At 39.4% G+C, this 20,154-nt stretch overlaps 1 protein-coding gene across 1 annotated transcript in view; it reads left to right on the top strand.

The window, feature by feature from the left end:
* The window catches only part of EXOC4 (exocyst complex component 4), a 635,560-nt gene that overhangs the window by 418,159 nt on the left and 197,247 nt on the right, over positions 1–20,154 (top strand). The window lies entirely within an intron of this gene.

Here is a 20,154-nt window from a genome sequence, read left to right as displayed (position 1 = left end):
TCCTTTTAAAAATTATCATCGTGACTATTAAAAACTTCTTTAAGACACTTGTAAGTTGCTTTACGGAGAATTTATGGAACACCTGTTAAATGCTGATCATTATGGTAAATAGAGTTGGGAATATGGAAGACATATGGTGGTGCTTCCTTTTAAATTCCTTTTTCTTAATTGTGTTGTAAGCATCCTATGAAGATTTATAATTATAGGATGACTTCATTAAAATTCTTATGATTCCATTTTAATTTATCATAGGCACCTCGTCCTGTCGCCTAAAAATTTTAGGTTAGATTCTATTTCACTTTCTCCATAGGCAACTTACTTGAGTGAGTGTTGTACTCCTTTAATTTCTTAATGAGATCAGGTCAGGTGAAAGAACAGTTTTGCTTTCCCAGGGTGACAACATCATTTGGAGCCCAGACAGAGGCTGTATTTTTTTTTTCCAGAGTGGATACCAATGAGATTTAAGGGGTGGAAGGGCTCTCGTGGAAATATGGCCAGAGGCCGCCCTCCTGATCAAGGCTGCCCCCGGGGGGCTCCTAAGTTGACTTGAAGGATAAACTAGATGGCTTTGCCTGTTACAGGCACGGCATCGACATAACATTAAGCTAACGAGATTATTTTTAGTGATCCATGTCTTTGGTTTTACTTGGAAGACACCTGACTGCATTATGTCAGGATGGGCTCCTTCCCTAGTTATGTGCCCAGGAAGCTAATTATTCAGTCGGAGGGTAATACAAGACCCTGCCATCTGTCTGCCGATGTAATGGAGTGTCAGCATATCCCAAATAGGACATAATTGGATTGACAGACACAAAGCCAGTTATTAGACTGTTATTATCTGATTGGAAAAAGCAGGCAGAGAAGCATACAACTATAGCCAAACTAATCTGATGATGTCTGTTGTTCCCGGATGCAGTGGCTGCCGCACAGAATTCATGGGCTTTGAAATCCCTCACTGGCTTAGGGACGTTTGGAGTTCCTTCTCTCGGAATTCATCACTGTATTCTTATTACAAATCATTATAATGCAATCTAATAAAACACAGTTTGCATAAAGATGGGGCCCATTTATAAAACTGTCACCACAGCCACTCTATTAATAGAGCCATTTTAAAGATTTATTGTGAGCATATGTTACTTTTTACAGGGGGCCAGATTGAGAGCTGCAGGATTTGAACATGCAAGAATGTGCTACTGGTGATAATTCAAAAGAAAAATGTAAGCTGTTCTGCCCAAGTAGTGTCATTAGACTCGTATTCTTTGCTTTTTAGGGATGATCGTCAGCCAGTAGTGTTAAAGAGGCATTAAAGAAAGGTGACAAGGTCTCGGGCCGTGTGACCTAGGCACCTTTTCTCTTTCACAAATGCCAGCTTTCCTGTCTGGCGCCACTGGAGGACAGAGGACACGTGGGATGGGCTAAACATGAGAGTTGGGAAGCAGAACTGGGCTCTGGAGCTTTTTGCTTCTCCACACAACTAGCAGAGATGGCTCTAACCAGGGAGAAGTAGTAAAGGGGTGCCTTCCATTCATTCTGTAATTGGTTCAGTGAGAATCCTAACCTCCTGGAGTTTCGAGGCCTTGATGTTCACGGGAAGAACTAGACAGGAACCTACAAGTTAACAGCTATTCAAAAGGATCTCTAGAGCGCCTGCAGAGTGTGACGTACTTTTCTAAGTAGACAGCCATGACCCAGCCTAAGTCTCTGCCCCCGTGGGGCTTCCATTCCAGTGAGGCACATGCAACATAAGCAAGTAAATGTATGTGGTGCATCAGGTTATGATCAATTCTACAAAGAAAAAGAGGCAGTTAAATGGGATAGAGTGATGGGGAGCTCTTGTAGATGCCACGCCTTCCTGAACGTCTTCAGAGGAGGCCACGTGTGCAGCCACCTGGCTGAAGTGAGCGGGGTCCCCTGGAGGAAGCGCCTCCCAGGCAGAAGGACCAGTGCATCCAGAGGCCCAGAGTCCGTTGTAAGCATTTTGTCAATGTTACCACCAAGATGCTGCCAGCTTCCTTTGCCTGATAAAGGTCCCCATCATTTCTTGTTTGCAAGTTAGGAAAGACTGATAATATGTGTAAAAGGGTGTTATAAACCCTAAACAATATATAGACATAAGATATTGTTAGTAAGTTCCAAGAGAGCTCTAGAGACCTCCATGATTACACAGAGCCATTAAAAGTTTCAAAAGAATTCCTACTTAATGAGACTCAGTGGTGACAGAACTTTTATGATACAAATACTCTATTACGTTTACAAATCAATGAACAAGAATTAATTGTTAGACATAGCACCTGCCATATAGTGAGTGTCCCTTTATTTGGGGCACTTTGCTTACATACACTGGGTGGCATACATCCCTGCCAACCTTACAATAACCCTCCAAGGGAGGTATTATTCACCCATGTGTAGATCGGGGCCTCAGGGTGAGGGGAGTGTCCTGTAGTTAAACATCTGGGAGTTGAGATTCCAACCAGCCCTGTCTGACCCCAAACCCTGTGTTCTCTTCTGCACACCACGCCGTCCAAGAGATCACACAACGTCTTCTTAATATGAGTGACACATTGCGTTAGCAACCATGGGAAACACTGAAAAATAAAAGCACCGTCTCTACTCAGAGAAATGAAAATAGAGTTAGGAAGAGATGGTTACATGAGAAAAAATAGAGGACAGTGAAAGGTGAGGTATAAACACAGAATCACATTCTTTGGACTATGAAAGCTGGGGAAGAGAAGGAGAGACAATAGGCCTGAAGCTGAGCTTTTCAAAGACAGGCAGAATTTAGATAGGCTATGTCAAACCTCTCCCGTCTATATGGGTGTTAGAATCTACTTCTCTACCTGAGGTGAAAATTGGATAGCATCGTGGTTACCTACGGAAATCACTTAACAGGTCAGAGATGAACTGCTGTCTCTCAGCGTGGGAAATACAATGCGGCTACATCTTCCTCCAGCTTTTCCCCTCTGTGGTTAAGCTCCAAAAGAACTATTCACCCTGTGAATAACAGGCATTATAGTGCATTAAAAATACATATCTTAAAATACTGGATTACAAAGAAACAAAAATTCATAGACACAGCCAACAGTTTAATGGCTGTTTACCAGAGGATAATATATGGTGATGGAAGGAGAACTGACTCTGGGGGGTGAACACACAATGCGATATCCAGATGATGTAACACAGAATTGTATACCTGAAATCTATGTAATTTTGCTAACCATTGTCACCCCAATAAAGTAAAAAAAATACTAGATGACATAGTGACACTCAGAAGAGCTAGGTGCTGACACCCCCAGAGGTAGCAGGAGCTCAGGCTGATGGAGGGACCTGGATTTGTGTCTCCCTGTCCTGCTCCCCTGGGACAGGCCAGATGCCGTATTTGCGTTGCCCTCTCTCAGCCCGTGCAGCACTGACTTCATCTATATTAAATGCGAGTGTTCTGAAACTTCACCGAAATGAGACGTGTTCTGAATGAGTAGAAAAACATACGAGAATGAAAGGTCCAGGGCAGGAATGGTTTGGGATTCTTATGAAATAATAAGTAAATAAGCATCCTGCAGAGATGTGAGAAAGTAATGGGGCCGGGTCATAGGAGGGCCATGAAAACCAGGGAGGGAATTTTTGGATTCATGAGATGGAAGTAGAAGCCATTGAAGGTTCTTGAAAAAGGGAATATCACTGTGCAAGAGATCTTTCATGTACATTAATCTGGTGGTGAAACATTGGGTAGCTAGTGAGGGAATGGGAGAGACCTGTGCAGAGACCGTTGTAATAATCTAGGAGAACAGGGCATAGACCAGAACTGTAGACCAGTCATACGAGTAGTGATTGGACTGGTGTGCAGATGATTTTCTTGTCTTTTCACCTTACTTGATCTCATTAAAGCAATTTAAAGGGAATAATGCACATTCACAGGAGCAGGTTAAATATCAAGAAATTGGTGAATCAGGTAGCTATAGCTTTTGGAAATATACTTTATCATCCACCCATCCATCCATCCATCCATCCATCCATCCATCCATCCTATATTCTTTCTTCCTCCTCTAAATTTAAACTTACAGTGAAACACATTACTTCCCCAGAGAACAGTGCCAACATAGCACTGCAAAATGTTTGGCATTAGATTAGGTAATGAATATGACAGCGACTCCAAAATTCTGAAGTCAGATTTGAAACATCATTATTATTTAGTTTCCATCCCTTCTGGATTCTCTTAAAATCATATTTAGATTAGATAGTTAAGTGTATGTATAGCTTGTACATTTGAAAATAAGTATTTCCTTCAGTGACCCAGTTTCTAATTATTCTGATTCCTCCTGCATTGTTGTAATAACACCCTCTCCTAGAGAACTAATTGACCAAAAAGGAAGGGAGTCTTCTTTCTGTCTATCAAGACCTAGAATAATCACTTTGGTTCTCTTTATGACACTTTAAGTGAAAGGTTCACAACTCCAAGAATAAAAGTTTTGCTGTTTTGTTGTAATAACGTCCCTTTTATTTTTCTCATAAAACAGTGTTAAGTAATAGTCATATTATTAAGTATTATCAGTGCACTGAATTTTCAGTCCTCTGATGATACGGTTTTCTTACTCTTGTTTCAAAAGTTCAAACAGCCTTAGAAATTATAGTCAAAGAGAAGTTCATTCATGGAAACATTTCTTGGACATTCCCTGGTCATTGCTTTCTTTCAAGGTTTAGGTGACAGTGTGAACATCTAATTAGGTTCCCAGGGTGGCGACCTAACAGGCAGGTATCTTCTATCCTCTAGTAACAATACTACAAAGTGTCACGTATGCATAACTTCTTGAGTCAAAGAGCAAGACGGAAACATTTTAAGGTCATCTCATCCTTTTGCTCCTTTCCGGTGTTACAACTACATAAATAACCATGGGGAATGGAATGACTCAGCCTTGAGGTCAAAGGTTGATCAAACACATCTTTTTTCAAGATGAAAAATATAATGTTACCTGACACCTAGCAGAGCTGCAGCCTGCATGGCAGACACCCACCGGATACGTTCACACGGTGCAGGCCGGCGATGAAGGTGTGGTGTGTGGAGCCAGGGAAATCAGAGAGCATGAAGGTGGTTCTTTTTCCACTTGTTATTGCTTTCTTAGCAATGCTATTTATCACCGTGCTAATTTCCAAGGGGAGCAATGAGATGAGAGACATGGACTGCATTTGGAAATGATTTTCCTCTGATTTGCTGTGAGTGAGACGTAATTTACTGGCATCCCTTCCTGCTTATGTTCTCTTCTGGGTTGAGTATGTTATATTTGCGCTTTATGAATAATCAATAGGCCTACTTGCGTCCCCCTGTACCAGGGCATACCCAACTAATAAGAGGCAAAATTTGTCTTAGCTGCAATACTGTTCGTAATTTATGAATACTTTCTAAAGGTAGAGACTCAAAATTATGAATTAATTAGAGCTTGCACAAATAAAATTAGCTCTTAATTGTCATGGGTAGAGAGATACAAGCATAAAATGATCATTAACATTGGCCAACAGCAAATGAATATATATTTTCTTTACATAATGCTCAGCTAAACACAGCCCTAAGTTGGCGGGTTTACATCATGGCCATTTTCAGAGTCAGCTTCACTTACTGCTTCATGTAGGAAGCTTGCACTGAACTTCTGGCAGCGCCCTATGCTAGGCACTGAAGGGTATGCAGTGATAAAGCTAAACAGTCAGTATCTTACCCTCAGAGAACCTAGAATCATGTGGGGGGGCACATATGCAAACAGACTGCAATGTGGTCCATGCCTTTAGCCTGTGAGCCTTTCTAGGGTGTAATTCTCAAGTTCTCTTTCCTCTGGATCAGTTGCTTTCATACCATTTTTCACAGTAAACATTATAGTTTACACCAGGATTCGGTATACTCTTACAGGTATGTGTTTAAACAACCGGACATAAACAACTACTAAATAAATGCACATAAATAAGACAAACCAATATTTATCATTAATATATGCGGTGCGCTATGATATGTTCTATCTTATTTTGTCCCCCCACCCCCCACTGCTCCACCACCATCTCTCTATGTGCTGATTGCAACCCTTTACATTTATCTCAGGACCACTAACAGGGTGTGCATTGTGCTCGGATTCCGCACCCCTTTAGCTTGAGCTGTCTTGAAGCGTAGTTCTGTTTGGTCCCATGTTTCATTCTTCTAGTGGTTCCTGCCATACAGTAAGCACACGCGACGTTGCTCACTGAGTGAATAAGTGGATACCCAGATCTGCTGAGAACTAATTTTTGGTCCAACCTGATGAATAGCACAGATACAGTCCCTCTAATCCTGACCAACAGAAATAAGAAAAAATGATCAGTGTGTCATTCTTGTACCGCTATTGAGATGAATATAACAGGGTAATGAATTATATATTACTGAGAAACAATCCATGTAGTTCAAGGGTATGCAAAACACCTACCGCCCTCAAATACTAACACATTTCACTTCCCTAACGGTCTCTCTCTATTCAGCATGCCATTGAGGATTTTTTTCTGGAAAAAGCGTGACTTATGCAATGAAACCTGCCTTCAATTATTTATGGTTTAAATTAATGCAAATAACACTTTCAGGCTTGTTGTGCTGATGCTCATTAATAAATATTTCATTGGGTATTAGGAAGATTCAGATTGACTAAATGGGGCTCCTTGTCCATGTAAACAAAAGCCCTTGTGTTTTTCGCAACTGTGCAGGCCCAGTTCTAACCGTGTTTGTAAGACCTAGCCAGACAGTCAGCTCTAATGTGTCTTTTGGAGCACAAATTAATATAAGACTCGGTATTATATTATATTATATTATATTATATTATATTATATTATATTATATTATACCCGGTCTTATAATAAAAGAAGACCGGGTCTTATATTAATTTTTGCTTCAAAAGATGCATTAGAGCTGATTGTCCAACTAGGTCTTATTTTCGGGGAAACACGGTATGTCTAGCTTTCATTAAACCAAATGAGTGTTAGGTGGGTACATCTCCAGAAGCATGGATCCCATGGGAACTGGCGTCACAGAGGGCTCTGCTGTGAAATCATCCTCCAGTTAAACCAAATTTAATCTCATTAGCAGCGTAATCGTGCTTTTAGGAGAAATGGCGAATCAGGTTAAAGAGAAACCCACATAGTCTAATTACTCTTTGACTTTTGCCATTGAAGAATAGAATACTGAACTAAAAGGCAAAAGATGCAGGTTTTGTGCTTGGCCTAACATTGTGTTTGAATCTTACGAAATTCCAGGTTTCTCACGGCTCCCCAGACCTGTGGACGGCATTGGTGTCACGCCATAGCATGTTTTGGGATCACGTCCTATAGACAGAAACACATCAACAGTAGTTTCCTGTTATATCACTCGTTTTTACATATGCATCTTGCCCACTTATTTTCCCAACAAAGTTGTATGTGTTTGACTTTGCCAGTGTTTTTAAAACTATCAAAAATCTAAAACGTAGCTGTGGAAAACATGCCTTTCCGTCTTTGGAAATGAACTCATTGGAAAACTTGCTAGAATTATTGAATCTGTGATCATTGATTTTACTTTCTTCTGAATTCCCATGCATGTGGGCTTGGCCATTATGTTTAGTACATGGTGTAGAAGAAAGAAGGGTGGCTGATTGGGAGCCAGATCTGGGTTCCAGATGCCATCTTAAAACGTGACAACAGTGTGACCTTCAGCAAATCACGTACCTTAGCGGAACTGCAGTTTCTTCCTGGGTAAAAATGCATATGACTATCACTGTGAGAACAGCCCTCAAAGCAGAGTGAGGTTCACTTTGTCAGTGTGAACATGAGTGACACATAGGAGAGATTATCCTTTATCCACTTGACTTACCGGACTTGGCATTCCTAGCTGCTAGGGCTCCCTGGTCAGTAACGGTTAGTTGAATTGATCATTTAGTTAGGTGTTTGGGAAGTTTACTGTCATGTTTCAGATTATTGGTGGCATCTTGTATACATGACTATGTTGAAAAAGAGAGGAAATACAGCGAATACCTCCTGTCCAAAAGGGGTTTATTATTAGGTTGGTGCAAAAGTAATTGCGGTTTCACAGGTTAAAAATTATGCAAAAACCGCAATTACTTTTGCACCAACCTAATCTATAGCTGCCAAAACAAGATATGCATGTGGGAAATGATGTAAAAGCATGTAAAGGTATTACTAAAAAATGAATGCACAGAGTAGCAATCTGAATACATAAATGCTAAATGCAAAACTAACTCTTGTGCCTGCGGCTGCCATGCCTCTGGCCATAATTTTTCATTGTCGACCTGATAAAAACGGACAATTTTATGTCTGCTATCGTGTTGAAAATAAACTATCAAAGGGAACTGGCTGCCACTATGATGGGCTAGACATTTTTTACAAGTTTCACATGAGACAAAGTAGTTTCCTGAAATATTTTTTTCCATTAAAATGTACTTTGTATTTGTGCTATGATAAGGCATATATTCCATACATTTGTTTTTCCACTCCTTTGAAAACAGGAGGCATTTCAAAGGGATTAAGAAGTAAAATTGGCAGTTACAAAACAGGCATGAGGATGTAAAGTACAGCATAGGGAATATAATTAGTAATATCATAATAACTATGTCTGGTGTCAGGTGGGTACTAGACTTATGGGGGTCACTTCCTAAGTTATGTAGATGTCTAACCACTACACTGTACACCTGAAACTATTATAATATTGAATGTCAACTGTAATTGAAAAACTTTTTAAAAGAAAGAAAACGGGAGATATTTCTTAGACGAAACCAGAGCTTACGTTGAGTTTTTTTTTTTCATGTTCTAACTACTTCTACAGAGTTTTTATGTATCTTGCATATTCAGCTGCAATTCATAGTAAGAATCAGCCCAAGTGTGTACCTCACTGAGCAGAGTAAGCTGACTGCAGACCCTAACTGGTGGGCAGCTGTGTTGTCTTCTGTGTGTTTTAGGTATTTGTCATCAACATAATCCAGAGGAATGTCAGTTCTGCAGGAACTGATCATATTGTAATTGGAATTCCTTTATAGGGTCTAGTTTTTCTTTGGAAATGCTGTATATCCTATCACTGTAATGCCTATATGATTGATTGATATTCACCTACAAGTCATCGGCTAGACAGGAGGCTTTCCCCCTGTATTATTCCATATACAAATGTAATTATACTTTTCTGTGCTTCAGATTTGTTAGCATAATTTTTTTTTTCAGTGCACAAGGTTATTAAAATACTATTGACTATTTTCACTATGCTGTGCATTACATCCCATGACTTATTTATTTTATAACTGGATGTTTATACCTCTTATTCCCTTCTGGCAACCATCATTTTGTTCTCTCTGTCTGTGAGTCTCTTAGCAGAATTTTTTAACATTTATTTAGCCTGACAGAAGAAGTGAAAACGTGAATCACATAGAATGGTAGAAATGATAAAGTCTTTCATTCCTGTATAGTAAGTGGACCTTTTTAATGAATCTATAAGACGGAAATGATTCCGAGGCCTCTGAAAAGAAAGACAGTAATAGTGGAATGCCAGCTGAGATGCCTTAAAAATGTTTAGCTTCTTTCACTTTCAATATGAAGTTGCTGTTACTCCAACCCATTTTGTCATGTTGAAACCCTGAGAGTATAATATGACAATAAATTGGCCAAACGTGAGACTCTAGAAATCCGATAATTGCTTCCAAATAGGAAAGAGCTCTGTAGGAGGTATATTTGAGGAGAACTTCGAGCCATTGTGGAATATAACTTTGCGAATATTGTTGCAAGATAATTACACATATTGGTCTGGGAATGTGTGGCTGTGGGAGCTGAGAAAAGAAACAACGGTGATACAAGAAGATTATCGTGGCTTAATTGAAATAATCAAGTATCTGAATAAAGGAGACACAAGTAGAAAAGTTTAGGGGACAGGAAATGTCTGTGACTTGCATTTATCATAACTGTTGCCTAAGGGATCACTCACTATTTTCCAGGTACTTTTTCTTACAACACTTTGCATTCAGGCTGGCAGTTAATTATATGATAATAAACGTAAGAGTGGGATAAGAAACATAATCTAAGTTCAGGAACAAGGTTAGCTGCCAAATAGGCTCATCAGAGATCATTCAGAACTGAGTTTTTCAAAGCATTCACTTATTAAATATAATGAAATGCATTCTGTTGAGGAACAGTGAAGACGAGAATCAAGTGGCCAGCCAGTCTCTTCCAACAAACACATACTATAATTTTATCCCAGCAGACTGTCACTTGTGTTTTTGACACATGAAATGCTTCCAGTCTCTGACGTGTCATTGCAGTATTCAGCGTAGGCCAGATTCACTAAATTCCACATTACCAGGAAAATGACCAAGTTTCGATTTGCTAATCGTTCGCCTAAAAAATGCCTCATGTTAATACATTTTATTGCATGCCTCATTTCAGTGCACAGCCTTCTCTTTGTTCTTTCTCTATATCTATTATTTATTCACCTTGTTTACCCTGCCATATTGATTCTCTAAAACATAGCTTCAAAATAATCTGTGCATTTATAACCCTTTCACAAAACACTAGCCTTTTAAAACAAGCCTAAATAGTTTGTGATAGAAACACAATATTATCGTTTGGTCAAGTATCTGTTAACTGTGTCCATTGTGTTTGATACAGTGTTAAGTGCTTCAAGTATGTTTCACAAATACACAAAACGCAACTGCTGCTCTGAAGGAGCTTAATTCTAATAGGAGAGAGTAAACACAGAGTGAGAGAAATGACTAATGCTATGTAATGAAGTAAAGTAGTTCAAATTAATAAAGTAGTTTAAAGAGATCAGGGAAAACGATGAGTGAGTGAGCTTCGAATAGGCCCTTGAAGGAGGGTTATAGTGAAAATGACAGTTTTTCAAGCCTCTACTCGAGCTTACATACCACGATTTAGAAAATGCCTACATGGACTAAAAGTAGACCACAGAGATACGAGAAAAGGCATAGAGTTTTGTCTGTTTGTTTATTTTTTAATGTAGCGAGTACACAGAAAGCAAAGTTTCCTAATGAGTAGAGTAACGATATGTTGGACTTATTTCTTGATACCTACTAGTTATCAAACACTGTCTGCAGTAAACAATGGGGAGAATGTTCTAGGCAAATGGACCAGCATGTATAAAGACCCGGAGGCGAGAAGACTAGGATGCATTCATGCAACTACATAGTTATATATTCTATGCCTTAATGAGATTAATATAATAGCTGTGCGTGAGATAAATTGAAGAAGGGATCAAAGATGGGCAAAAACCAGGAGATTGTTTAGGGAGACCTGGGAAAGAAACTACCTTACATTAAGTTCTGTTCATTCATCTACACCGTCTCATTTAATAAACGCCTGAGTTGTGGTGCTGGGTGTTACACACGGATGCCCAGGAAGGTCTGCCCAGGCTCCCACAAGGAGCTAATTGAGGGGGGACCATTCATATCATGTGCTGTGGGAATGATCGTCCCTGAGCCACGATGCTTTCACTGTGGATGTTTTAGCACCAGCACAGTACATGGCATACGGTCGACATCCCATAAATACTGCTCAACTCAATGAAAGACTGAACAGTGAATAAATGCATGAACATAAAAGATAATATAAAGAGAATGCCTCTAAGTCTGGAAGTTCTTGCATAAGTGGCAAGGCTGAAAATAAGAGAAAGAAATTAAAAGATGGTCCAGGTTCAGCCTGGGTAACTGAAATGAGGATGGTACAGAAATAGAGACATGGAAGGGGTGGATTAAAATTACAACGGAGGGCAGCCGTAATGTGTCCCATTTTAGACATAGTTTGAATGATCAAGAGGGCACCCAGTTGAAAGTTTCTAACAGGTGGTTAAAAATGCAGGTCAGAAGCTTGGGGAAAGAAGTCAGGGCTAGAGATAAGATTTATTGTATTCCAAGAGAAATAATGTGATTTTTGCTATATTCACATTTTTGTAGTTAGCAGTATCATGGTCCTGTCCGTCCACACAAGGTTCCATGAGGTCAGCACACACTCTAGGACTTCCCACATGGACCTCTGTTGACTGTGCTCTGCTTCCAGCCTCCCTCGAGAGTCCTAACACAAAGAGCAAACCTCCGGGAGGCAGCGGTGTTAGAAGAAACATTGTGGAGTGGTGCTTCAGCCCAGCGTGGCCTCTGGAGCCAAACCACCCAAGTTCAAATTTGGCCCCATCACTTAGTAGCTCTGTGACCTTGGGGGGAAGTACTTCACCTTTGTGTGCCTTCGTTTCTTCTTCCAGATGACAACTGTAGAAGGACTTTACTTCATAGTGTTGGGGGGAGTAAGGGAAGCAAAGCAGCCTTAAAATGGTGCTGGTGTATTTTAAACACAATGTAACTGTCAGCTGTTAATGTCACTGTTACTGTCTTACTCAGTTTCATGATATGTAAAATGCAGATAGTAATAGCACAGACATCATTGGGTTATTGGGAGAATTGCATAAAATAATCTTTGTAAAGCTTTTCCATCAGGACATGGTAGGAACCCAATAAATGTAAGCAATTATTAGTGCAGTTTCTGCTGACATAGCAACAGGTGGAAGATTTGCCTGGTTCCTCTGGGTCTTACATTAAAATATCTAAAGGCCAAACAGATGTGGAACACCTAAAATAAAGTATATTTAATACATTACACATAAGTTTCTGGCGATATAATAGACATTTTGTAATAAGTCACAATTTTTCTTGAAAATTTTTCAAATAGCCTTATCTTTTATTAAATAGAAATATAAAGGACAGGTTATTTGACAGTATTCGGTTGGTGCAAAAGTAATTGTGGATTCTGCAATTATTTTCAACCTTTTAAACTGCAATTACTTTTGCCCCAACCTAATATTATAAATAAGATAAATGGAAAAGATAAAAACAAAATTCCGAAAAGCAGGATTATCATTTTGTCTCTGAGCTTTATATCAATAACCCTTATCTATTTCTTTACATGCCTTTTTGGTTTAAAAAAAAAAGAGATTGCTTGTATTAAGGGTTAGAGCTTGAATTACTTCAATTTCCAAGTTATATGGTTAAAAAAATTTAAACAGCTGTCATTTTAAACAGGCTTACTTTTTTTACCTAAAGTGCTTTTCAGTCTGGAGGGAACACTCAAATGTCATCAAAAATCACTTGGCAATATACTCATGGTGAGATATTTTACAGTTAAATTTGTTTACAAGCCTGCAGAGTTCAAATTTTGTAAATCATGTTCTTTTCTCCCTTTCCTTAATGACTTCCACGTCTTTTTCCTCCTCTGGTCCTAGGCGTGAATTTCACTCATTACAAATAAGAGCACCCAAGTCCCTTTTTATTTCATTAGCTCAGCAAGTTGTCTCCTAGACTGAGGACATGATCAGGCTCTGCAATGATGAGCTGCTTTCGCATTTTTACCCAGAAAAATGTGTATATGCCGCTACGAAAGGCACAAGAGGAGTTGCCCTCAACCTGAAGAGTTACGGACTGTTGGGGGGTCCTCTTCCGGATGTGCCCAGGAATTAAGAGGCAAATGTGCTCCAAAGGGCATCCACCTTTATGGATTTGTCTTCGGTTTTCCTGTTCCACTGATTTATGGTCTTCCATATGCCTGTTGCTGCTGTTTCTGAATGAGTCTCCTGTAAATCATTTCTAGGTGATGTTTTTCGAGTCCGTTGACTATGTCTCTGATCCAAGCAAGTCAAATATATCTCCAATCAATTCTTCTGAGGCGCCTTTCCTTCTTTGCCCAAGTTGTTTTCAGTTTGCTCTGTGCCTCAAATGTCGTTTCTGAGAGTAACTGAGTAAGGAAGAAATGTGTCTTAAAGGAGCCATGCTTGCTGGGCGTCTTCTTTCTGCACAGAGTTGTCTCTGGACTTCAGCATGGCTTCACTTGGGTTTGCTTCCAAAGGCCCCTTTACCTGAGTACAGCTGACGGGGCACAGTTCTTTGTGCAAGGATGGGCTCGTGTCTGGGAATGGATGTCATTATGGATTCTAGATTGATTTTTTTTTTTTTCATATAAATCAAGCATGGTAGGGACTTTGAGTATACTCTCAGGAAAGTTTCCTATGTCCCTTAGAATGAGGTGCAGGAAGTGTCATCTGCACGCAGAGCTCTGGTATTAGCACTGCTCGGCACCTTTTTACATGGGCCCATATATTCCGGGGAAGTTCTGCACTTGGCACTCACTCAGTATTTCATTCTCTTTCTGTATCCAAAGACGATTTTGATTTACTGAAGTTGAGGGCAAGTGTCATTTCATTTTCTCTTTGTAATGCATATGTCATTCATGCTATGGGGTTGTTGTTACTGCTGCTGTTTGCATTCTTTTCCCATAAAACCAAAACACAAAATCGAAGGTGCACATTTCATAAAATTCAGAATTCCGGCTTTTGGAGCACCAAGAATGCATTCACGTCTCTCTCACGAATAGTGTATCACTGTATATTGCCAATTGAGTTTTTAATGTATACATTTATAAATATCCATGTTGTATGACATTACTGAGTGTACTTGTATTAAATGTGACAGTAGAGTACTGCACGGTGAGGATGGTGCCATGGGGACTTACCTTTGAATAGGCTTGACTACTTACACAGAGCTTCTGTAGGCTTGTGAATATCATGCAACTTTTCACATAGAAGCCTTGGACTAAAAGGAGGGACAGGAGATTATTCAGATTTTTAAGTATGCCTTTAAAGCTATTACGCAGTAGATGAGGTCCAGAGCTTCTCAGTGGGGGCAAGCATGGTTCGTCTCTGCACAGAGTCAAGACTAGGTTAGAAGATTACTGGAAATGCGATGCTGAGAAAACCTGCAGAACGCAGAATGTCAGAGGGACAAATACACATTCCTACTGAATCTAATACATGGCATCAGGAGAAAAGCCCCTAAGCCTTTCCGATAAATATTTGGTGTACATTATTCAGCCTAAACTACCAAAATAATATGCAGTGAAGCCAAGAAATATCACAGTGAAAAAAACTAAAATATTGTTTGTTGTATGCTACTGATTATATACAAATGTATGCAGTAAAAATGTAATTAGCAATAAACACTGCCAAACCGGTCATGAGGGAAGCATGAATGCATTCTTTGTGCTCCAAAAGCCAGAGTTCTGCATTTGAATTTTCAGAAATTTGCACCTTTGGGTTTGTATTTGGGAAGATGATGTTTCCCCGTGGTTGGGTTTAAGTTCTGCCTTTCTGACAAGAGTGTCAGAGAAGTGATGCTGTGTTTTCCTCTATCATATCAGGAGGCACATGGTACCAGTTTGTTCCATTACTGATAATACTGGCCATAGAACTGAAAAAAAGCATGAAGGTATGAATGTAAGGAATACGTATTTACTATGAGCAACCATTTTTATTCAAATGAATACATATCATTGCAACTTCTAAAATACACTAAAGGCCCTCTGTGTTCAAGGATATTTCCAGCTGGTAGCAGCCATAATTCTTGGCTGAGATAAGATGGAAGAAGTGGAGCTTTACAGTGAAATGGAATTTGCAATGAGGAGGCTGGGTTAAGCCAGGGCTTGGAAAGCCTGAGTGAAATTGTAATTAGTTCACAATTTCTCTGGATAGAAATCAAATCAAGATAAAAATTTTGAAAATGCTGAGTGAAATATAGGTAGTATACACCCACGTTTGCATTCCACAGGACACATACTTGATATAAGAAAAAGTTTAAAATGTAGAGTAAGTTTAAAAATATGTCCGTATTTTAGGAGGCCCCCTAGTTGATGACATTCTGAAAAGAAAACCTTTGGTTAAATATTTACAAATAACAATATTGGAATTTCAGAAATAAGACCCAAGCTTTAGACATTCAAACGCAATAAAAAATCTCTTGCCTACTCACTTCTTTTTTGGTGTAGCCTTCTTCACAGCCTTAGGTTTAGGAGGCGGGGTGAGTAAGATTCCTCAAAAGCCTGTAATTAGATCCTCCGCCTATAGTGTTATGTAGATCTTTTCCTTTGGTTCTCATTCTCTTCCTATACACACAGATGGACCTGGGCTCTGTCTGCATTCTCATCGTTTACAAGGATCAGAAATCCGGGGTGTGAAAGAACTTCATGAGATAATACCCTTCTGACAGGGTCCCATCTGTGTTCGTCTTAACTTTGAAGTCGAGTGTTTTCCTTCCTAATGAGATTCTTATGAGTGTGAAAAATTCAGTGCTAGCTTTCTTCCAGAGACTGATGGGGAGCATTTTGGAAAACCCGGGCTTTTTGATGATTCCCCTCTAAGCCTTGAACTTCTCCTGTCTCCCATTCACCAGATCATTTAATAGTGTACTGTGGGAATTTGGGGGGAAGCAAAACAGACACACCCCTGGAAAATGACGAGGAGCTATTCCCAATAACTTGTGGAAATACTTCAACAGAAACAAAATGAAGATATGTTCACTGTAGGATTACCTATAATAAAACCAGGAGGCAGAATTAATACTGCCTAATTGATATTTGGTTTAGTAATGTGTTCATTATAGCATGATGGAATGAGTCTATAATACTCTGCGAAGGAGCAGAATATAAAGTAGTGTGAACAACCATATGTGCAAAGTAAAAAAGCAATGTGGGAAGGCGAGCCAGGACTGGGTAATGCTCTTTCGGTAAGAGGCAGCCATGGTGACAATAGGGGGTACATTTTCTTTCGTTCTTTAAGTTTTTTATTTTATTTTTTATTTGGACCTCTAATCTGAATTCTTGGGAAAAAAAGCATTTTGTTTTGTTTTGTTTTGTCAGAGAGGACATGCCCTAGATTCAGTAACTATGGGTTGAAGGTAAAGGATCCGTTAATTATTTTATTCAACACTTTCCTCACCAGATATTTCCTGAGAGCCTACTATGTGCTAGCCACAGAATAATATTAGATACTGAGGGTATAGCACTGAACAATTCACCCTTGGCCACTGGCCATGTGGGGCTTTTTGGTCAACTATACAAATAGCTGCAGCGACCATTGACTTAGCAGTCACTATGGGTCAACCTCTGGACTGAGTGCTTCATTTTTCTTTCCTCATTTACTTATCAGAACAATCCTATGTGTCATCATGTGCATTTTACAGAATGCAAACGTGAGGTTACGAGAGGCTACACAACCTGCCCAAGACTGTACATTCAAGGTTCTCACTCAGGAAACCCTCCTCTCAGCGCTGCCCTCGGCCACTCAGCCTCCCGGAAGTGATTCCTCTTGCCATGACGAGGGGTCTGGTTTGCTCCTGGATGCCTAGGAAGGTGTTTATCCTGTCTCCTTCCCACCCAAGAAAAAGCGACTTGTGTCCACTGAATGTAATTGCTTCCCATTTTTGACTGGAGTTAAAAAGGGGGCGGCTGAGATGGCCCTAATTTTCCTCTTTCATTCTCTCTCAAGTGTCTCGTGCTTTCTGCACAGTGAGGGCCCTCACAGCTCTGAAAGCAGATTTGGAAACAGGGTAAATGGGCCCCCTCGAGTTAGAGATGACAGCATCAACCTGGGTGTGTCATTTTAAACTGCCCTGTGTGCTTTAGGGGATAAATGACTTGTGTTTGGAGAAATCATTCAGCTGCGTGTGATGGGAACTTCTCCATCACTGCTGCTCAGGGTGGGTTCCTTTTCTAGAGACACCAAAGGCAGATGCGACTAGGAAAAAAAGTGGGGATAATTCAGAGCCTTCTGTCACTGTTGAGGAGCAAATTAACTACTAAAAATTTTATTCTAATAAGTGTTAAAGATTTTTGGAAATGTAAGAAGTCCTTGTGCTCAGAAGACTCTCTTTCTAAGTCTCAGTGAAAAGAATAAATAGGGATTCTGATGATTGATCCCCATAATATTAAAAAATGATGGAAGATCTCTGCTGTCTTTACTCATTAGCAGATTCATAACAGTGGTGTTCTTTCAGAGGCCAGCAAGGAGACCGAGATGCACCTGGGTGAGGGACTTCCCTGGGTTCTCGAGGAGATCAGAAGGGGTCAGCATGGCAGGATGTGGGATTTGGGGATCTTCAAATTGTGGCCACGGTTAACTCTCTACTTGTATTTCTTTGTTTTTCCCTGCCTCCTTCCACCCACTCTCTTAAAGATTTACTATGTTTTGTTTTGGGTCATGCTTTTATTTCCCTCTCCATATTGATAACATCTGTTATGAAGCCTCCACGCTGTTTCTCATGGCTTCTCGAGTTCCACTTTTTTTCCTGCATTGGTTGGGTTACTTTTTCATTATAATAATTCTATATGTACTCCCTCTTTCCACACACACACACACACACACACACACACACACACACACCCCCCAGAGGTTAATGGAGTGTTTAACTGGTGATATGCAAGATTAACCGTGATTTATTTATTAATTAAGTAAAGGAAACTCTTTATTAGTCTAAACTGCGAAACTTAAGGGACATTTATATACCAAACTTTAAATGTGCTCTAGTTAGAAAGCAGTTTATGAAGTACAGTCTTTGATATGTGTAGGTAATTTTTATATTTTATCATTTAATTTTGAGTTGCTGCGACATTCATGGTTTTTAAAAATCAAATGATTCAAAAAAGTTATAACTGAAAAGTCGCATTCTCACTCCTCTTCCAGACCTCACCTCCATCCCTGCTTCCTACAGGTACTCACTTTTATTAATGTTTTGTGAGTCTTTCTAGGATGCCTTTATAATAAAATAAACAAATGAAGATATGTAATTCTTACACAAACGTCAGTGTAGTAAATACTGCTATACACAAATTGGTTTGCACCTTGCTTTTTTTCTCACTTAACAATATATCCTGGAGATCTTTCCACGTTAGTGCATCGAAAGCTTCCATGTTTGCTGGGGGCAGGGGCTGGGAGTTGCGGCACCATGATTTATTTAATCCCTAACCGATGTGTTCTGTTTTTGTTTTCAGTTGTTTCCAGTCTTTTGCCATTAAAATAATGCTGCACTGATCTATGTAATCATGTTCAAAAATGACTGTCAGAAAAATTTCCAGGAAGTAGGATTTCTGGGTCAAAGGGAAATGCATTTGTGATTTTGAATGTTTCACAACCATCAACAACAGAGGAGAATGCCCCCTTCCCCACACTTGTGCCAATAGAGTGTGTTTTCAAACAATTGGAATTTGACCAATGCATTGATGTAAAAAATGGCATTTCCGTACAGTTTACTTTTTTTTCTCATTATCAGTGAAGTTAAGACTATTTTCTTATGTTTGACGACCATTGTATTTCTTTCACTGTAAACATTTTGTATCCTTTGATCATTTTTCTACTAATTCATTCAGTTATTTCCCTGTCATCTGTAATATCTTCTCAATCAGTCATTTTTTGTGCTTTATTTCATTTGATTTCATTTCCCTTCTAGATTTTTATTGAGAAAAATTTTAAGTATAATAAAGCCCTTGCTTTGCACAGCGTTGTGGAGCTGTAAAAATTACCAGCACAGCAGTCGTCATCAATGGGGAAAACCACAACTGTTTCATGACTTTAAGAATTTTTGTTGAAACATTGAAAACTCTCTGTTATAAATGTGTACAGACATGGAAAAATAAGAAAACGAATAATGTATTGAGTCCACGGTGGCATTAGAAGCATTGAGAAATAGTGTTTTATTTCATTGTTAAAATCTTATCAAGAGTAGTTTGAACAACGCTTGCCACCTTCTTTTTGCTGTTGACAATCCACAATGAGCATCTTCTCTGTGCCTTGGTGAAATGTCAGACCTTCTATAATAAGTTTGGATCAACTGTCAGCATTTTATTCTTTGCTTTTCATTGTCATGAAACATTTCCAAGAGTTCTATAATGTGAAACTTTTCACTGTCAGTATCACTTCCTCTGGACCACCTTCATCCCTTTTGTCACAACCACTTCCCTCACTTATTTAGGGCAACAAGTTCACCTTCACTCTGGCTGTGCTCACTTCTCGAATAGGGTCTGTGTCCACATTCCCATGGTCAGCGAGATTTCTATAAATTTACTGACATTCAATTCAAATTTCACACACACTGTTATTTGTTTGTTTGTTTTCTGTACTTTTATCTTATTTTGGCCAATTCCCTCTTTTTAATTATCCTTTGTAAAATATCACATGGTTTTATCACTGACCAAGGGACAACACAACTACATGCTCTGCTGTCTGTACATGAACTAAATAACAGGTGTACAGTGACCAGTCACCCACACACTTGGAAAGTAGTGACATGATCCCCGATCAAGACG

The sequence above is a fragment of the Rhinolophus sinicus genome, linkage group LG11 (genome assembly GCF_036562045.2).
Source record: "Rhinolophus sinicus isolate RSC01 linkage group LG11, ASM3656204v1, whole genome shotgun sequence".
Taxonomy (NCBI): domain Eukaryota; kingdom Metazoa; phylum Chordata; class Mammalia; order Chiroptera; family Rhinolophidae; genus Rhinolophus; species Rhinolophus sinicus.
Note: the sequence above shows the minus strand (reverse complement) of the source record. Positions and strands in the feature narration are given on the sequence as shown.